This window comes from Branchiostoma floridae, chromosome 16 (assembly GCF_000003815.2).
Source record: "Branchiostoma floridae strain S238N-H82 chromosome 16, Bfl_VNyyK, whole genome shotgun sequence".
Classification (NCBI taxonomy): Eukaryota; Metazoa; Chordata; class Leptocardii; order Amphioxiformes; family Branchiostomatidae; genus Branchiostoma; species Branchiostoma floridae.
In genome coordinates this window covers 8,983,704-8,989,703 of record NC_049994.1, presented here as the reverse complement: position 1 = coordinate 8,989,703, position 6,000 = coordinate 8,983,704, and the positions used below count along the sequence as shown (strand labels likewise).

Below are 6,000 nucleotides of genomic sequence, written 5' to 3'. Positions count from 1 at the left end.
AACTGCTGGGTTTTGTATTTTGCAGTCATTAAGATGGCTGGCATATGAAGTGGCAGCCTTTTCCGCTTTGACAGTCGGTTAATATGTGTCATGTATTAATGGCAGTAGGCTGACCGTAAATGATGTGTACACGAATGCTGGAACATCTGTATTAGGCATGTCACACCAAAATTTTGGTTAAGGTTAAAGTTGCTGAAACTGCTTTCAAATTAAAGATCAGATTCTTCTGATTACAATGCTTTTTATTGTGTTGAAATCCGACAATGTTGAAATTTTCTAGAATTTTTCAAAGTTGAAAAGTTGGACGTTTTCATTAGAAGAGGCTTATCTATTAGCCCTATGGGAACAGTTGACCTCGACATGGCACCGAGAATGACCACAAGCACACAGTTATTTACACACTTTTTAATGTATCTTCCAAACGCTTTAACAAATGTTCTTCAAATTTTCAGCACATGAAGATAATATTACTGGACAGACTATAATATTGTTTTCTCGACATATCATCATTACTTTGTATTAATTAATCCTAATTAACCCTAATTAATCTACTCATCCACAATAGTACCATTCAATTAATCTGCATTTCTTAAACATGCTACAAGCTTAAGAAAGAACTTCACGTTTCTAATTCAAAGTAAGACTAATCATTAAAAAATGAAGTATTTTTGTAGTTTTTATTGATTACAAAATATGCAAATGAGGGTTATTACCCTAAAGTACTTCCAACAAAACATGTAATTGTATCACTTGTCCATATTTGAATTACATATTCCCTGAAATAAAAATAGACAGTGCTAACCTATATTGCATGTTGACGTAAGTACAGGAATGTATCCACACTTTTAGGAACATCGATAAATAATTAAGAATTTATGCTAATTAGCAATATGCTAATGATACATATATGGTGAAAACTATCCACACATTGGCTTTTAATCACATTTATGTTGTAGGCATACTTAAATGGGTTGTACAGATGTAAATTGCATGTTACTTTAAAGAACTTTTAACAATCAAATGCTTAATTAGCAGTTGTCCTAATTAACATCGTAATTAACGACATTAGTAATAGTAAGTGCTAATTAGTATGCATACATGTTTTACCCATTCTAAAAAATAACTGTTTAGTTCAAGTAACTTTCTGATTATTATTAGTAGGTTGCTTTTCTATTCAGTTTCTCTTAACTTAGCTTTTCTTCTTTAAAAATCAAAACAATAAGATCAAATAACTTTCAATGTTCGTCACCAATTATTGCAACTCCAAACATGTCGTGTCTAAACTTGATCTGTTGTCTCGGTGTCTGCAGCCTTGTCTCTGGTGAGCAGTTTTGACAAGTCTCTATTTTGCTGTTTCCGCTGATCTGCCCAGGATATGTCCCTTTTGTGTCAACTAGAAAATTAAAAATGATCTCGAAATTAATACCATGCAACTGACAAATTCCGATTGAGCATGGCGATAACGTCTCTGCACGCAACATATCATTTACGATAGTGACACGTTTTTTTGTTACAAAATATGCCACATCATCGGTTATGAAAGGTATTCTACACAATACATAAAATATATTGCCATTCTGCGGTCAAATAGCGCAGAATTTATGATAATATGTTGAATTTATAGCGCAGACAATGTCCGCGGACGTCCGTGATGTCACGCCCCCCTCCCCCTCCACGGCCGTGCGCGGGCTGCCTAAAAAAACTCTCAAATCGCATCGCTAAAGCCACAAGCCAAACTCGCGTAAATAGAAACAGAAACTACACCATGATGATCGCAATATATCTATATTTGTCACTGTGTATGAACAAAATTGCTAAATTCAAGAAAAATGGCAAAAATATCCACTTACTTTCGGAGGTTTCCCTACTCTGGCCCATAACTTCCGCCAGAAATGACGTAGCAAAATTGTGCAACCACTGGAGTGAACCTTGATCTCTGCCCTTTCACCTTGAATCATTCCCAGAGTTCTCGGATGCACGGCGGCTTGTGGCTTTTGAGTTGAAAATTGCATCTCCGCCGGGCGGCCTTCGAAATAGCGTGCCGCGCGCGCGGCGTCAAAACGGGGCATTTTTCCGGCTGTATCTCCAACTTTTATGATTTTTAGCTCCTTATTATATGGATATTGTCAACTAAAAATCAGATAGTATCGTAGTCAACATTCCATAGATTATAGACAACGATTTTGATTGGCATTATTCAAGCGGTTGATTTTTAAGATTTTCTTAAAAACATTTACGGCCCCGCGGGCCGCTTAGTTCTAATGCGGGAAGGGGGTAGGTTTGACATGCCTATCTGTATACTCTGGTAGTGGTAGACGTTTCTTGCTTTCAGATTCAAAGGTTATCCACCCACTTGGCTTGCATGGCATATGGTGCGGTCTTTTAGAGTGATCATGGCTTTAAGTGGGCTTTCCTGTAAGACTTAAGGTAGCTCTCTCTCTATCTATATATATACAGATGCATCAGACACTTGTCCATCCGTGAAATATGCCAGAACTGGCAGAAGCTGGCAAATTGCCACTGTTTGGTCTCTATCAGTTACAATGATGCTTACATCGCATATGATTACACGTCTGTATACATGACTGAACCACGTTTCTGGTTAATGTGATCGTTGTCAATTCTTTTGTCTGATCGTGTGGTAACTGGTGTAGGTAATGGGGGAAATTTCCACGGGGCACTATTTTAGAGAGATACCATTCTACAGTATTCTGTTTGCTGTAAAACACTGTAATTATGCTAATTTTGATGTATTCTATATTAGGTCTGTTCGGATAGTGACCCCTTTCTTATTGCAGGTTCCCAGAGGAGGGTGAAATGGGATGTAATTAGGGATAGTAACCCCAATATTTTCCATCAACCTATAATAGATCAGCATCAGTGCATTATGATAACAGCAGTCTTTGTGTGATATTCCCAGCTTTGTGTTCTTTTGTATTGATAGCAATGTTGAATATTGAACTTTATTGTTGTTGGATTGAACACATAGGACTTGAAATCCCTTTTCCTGTTTTCTACATTTTTGTTCAATATCTGAACAATATTCTTTCTACATTGTCAAGCTTCAAGTGTCAAGCTTGTAAATTTGTTTTTTGTTGACAATGTAGTCTTATTTAGCAAATATTTTATGCAAATTGACAATTTCAGTTCAACTTGGTATTTTCAGCATTGTAGAAGAGGGACTGTGTGACTGTGTAAGTTTGTAAATACAGCATCTGCATGTATTTTTTTCAAGGTCCACAGTAAAAATGAAGGATTGTGTTCTCTTTCAGCTTTCCTTGCGAAAAGTCTATCGTACAATCACTGATTATTTGGATGTCTTTCCATGTCTTTCTCTTAACTAGAAAAGTATCACTGTCTGACATTTCTTGCTCAATTTTGGCCCTACCCACATATAGCGTGTTAACATTGATACTGACCCCAACCGGAGAGACTGGCCTTTTACAGTCTTATCTTTATGATCTATCGTAAGGACCTTCTGTAGGTATTGCATAATTCATGCCCAGGATTAGGTGAAGCTTGTAAGGTGGAAATGTCCATGAGAACTGACATGCTTTTCCTACTGTTACAGCAAATTGTCTGAGTTGAATGCTTTTTCATGATGACAGTTCTTGCCTTACTGTTACTCTTTTCATTCCTCAAACAGACAAGCAGAGAGAGAGAGAAAGAGGGGAAAAATGATAATACATAGAAGTCTCAATATTCATCATGTATTATACTTGTATTAACTTGTCAGAATGGCTGATACATAAGAAATATACAGGTCGCAATCCTTCATTGACGACTGTATGTTGTATATCTTGCACATGCATGTTTTACAGACTGAGAAACTTTTTCTGCAATCGTGCAACCTGACCATTTTGTTGCTACCTTGCCCGTGACCAATTTAAGAACTTACTTCGGCCTAATGCATCACGTTCTTGCCAAGTAATCTGGCTGTAGAAAGATGTAGTAGGTGGGTAAAAGTGTGGTTGGTTAAGTCATTACGGTTGATGTTTAGGGCCTCTTCATGGGGGCTGTTAGAAGGTATTAGAGACCTGGCACCCATTTGGAAGAGGTATTTTGTCTGGAAGTGTTCCCGTTATGTCACGTTTGAAAGCTGGATGGCAACATCTTCCTTTTAGGTCTGCCACATGTGTGGTGAGGAAAATATTGTCCTGGGAAAATACTTTTGGACACAAAGGTTTCCCTTTCCTGTCAGCAGAATGTTGAATTTTTCATTTCCTTGATGACAAAATTCTGGTTATACATGGTTATTTCCTTGGTCTGTTTTTGTTGGAAAGTGTTTGAATATTTTATTTTGATCTCCAAGCAGATGCAAAAGTCTTATGATAGAGGGAAACCCTTGAAAAATTGAATACCAGAAAAAATACTAAATGTTGCAAAAATAGACATAATCATCTGCTTGGAGATAATGTGAACCAAGGTATATACTTCCCCTCAGATTCTACTACTCAAGTCAATCATGTGAATCAAACTGATATTGATGATGAAGATCCAAGAGATTTTTTTTTGCATTTTCTCATTTCCTTTGGAGGGTATGCATGGGGGGTCCCCACAATGCTTTATGCTGAATATCCCCCCACGTACACGTACTAAAAAAAACAACTACTATGTCAAAATCAAGGAAGGTTAATCTGAAAAATTTGGTGGCCTCCCTACAAATCATGTGAATAAGATGGATCTCTGTACAAAATACAGGAAATCAAAATAGGATGCCTATGGCTTGTATGGAAAAGAGCATGTAGACCTTCATGTAGTATTGCAGGAAAGTACACATAAGTCTATCCCTGATGGACCTGTGACTATATCAGGCTATCATGCTGAGTACTAGCTAGAAGATCTCTTACTCTGATGAAGAATTCTGCAGGAGGATTTTGTTCCTATCCAGATTTCAGGAAAACCTGTACATGCATGTAGGGTAATCGTACATACTTGTACATGAGCGTTCCTTCCTTCAGGTATTTCTTGGAAAAATTCAATAAATTTTTTGCAGTTACCGTAAAACATGTACAATGTACATGTGACATGTAGGCATCCTTCCATCTTCACAGATGATGGTAGCACTCTGCATGAAGTTAAAGTGATTGACAGCATCTTCTTTGTATAATCATGTTCCTTGCTGATATGTAGTATTACATCCTGTAATGAAGTGGACAGGAACGATATCTCATATGCATCTTTGCAGATAATTCTCTTTGATGTATATGGAGGTTCCCATTTTGATATGCATTTCACAATGTCTAAGATCACAAAATCATAAAATTATCAAACTGGACGCACATTTACAGCATTACACTCCTTGTACTTTTCCTGTTTCTCATAGCTCAGAATCAAATGTCCTACCGTCTCGTGAGGGTGATAACTTCTGTAATATATGCTGTTGTTTGATGTACATGTAATTTCCATGCCCAGCAGCCCCCTGATGGTACTTATTTCCTCCAAACATCCCTTATCAAGTGGGCAGATGTGATTAGCAGGTAAATTGACTGAGGGATTACAGTTGAAGTACTTTGTTGCTGTTTATGTAGCTGTTCTGTTATAATGTGATGGGTTATAACTAGTTTTTTTTTATCAGGAGGAAATGTGTAGGGTTTTTAAACAAAGGCAAACAGATGAGTAGTTTCCAAGAGAAGAATAAAGGAGGAAGGTCGAAATTAACCAGAACCTCCCACATGTACGTTAATGACATATTTGGAGAGGATAGCAAAAATTGAAAATGGATGAATTGATACAGATTTTTGATATTACGCTTGAATGAGTTATTTTAAGAAGAAATTGATTGAATAAGAATTATATAGATTTTGAAATGTTGTGGGCCAACATCATCATCATGTCAGGGTGTACATGAAAGTTCAGGAGAAGGAATCTTAGCCAACTAAATTGCACTCCAAGTACACTTGTAGCCTAACAATCTAACCACTCCACTCCATTCTTTGCCTAACAGTGAGAGATTTTGTAACACAAACTAGAGGGATACATCGATGAAGGTTAGACATC

At 37.1% G+C, this 6,000-nt stretch overlaps 1 protein-coding gene and 1 long non-coding RNA gene across 13 annotated transcripts in view; one reads left to right on the top strand and one right to left on the bottom strand.

The window, feature by feature from the left end:
* The window catches only part of LOC118403953 (double-stranded RNA-specific editase 1-like), a 146,449-nt gene that overhangs the window by 36,300 nt on the left and 104,149 nt on the right, over window positions 1–6,000 (top strand). The window lies entirely within an intron of this gene.
* Window positions 390–1,898, bottom strand: LOC118403956. Its single transcript, XR_004829722.1, has 2 exons — window positions 1,851–1,898; window positions 390–1,393 (listed from the first exon to the last, which is right to left on the bottom strand). It is a non-coding gene; the product is annotated as an uncharacterized LOC118403956 (long non-coding RNA).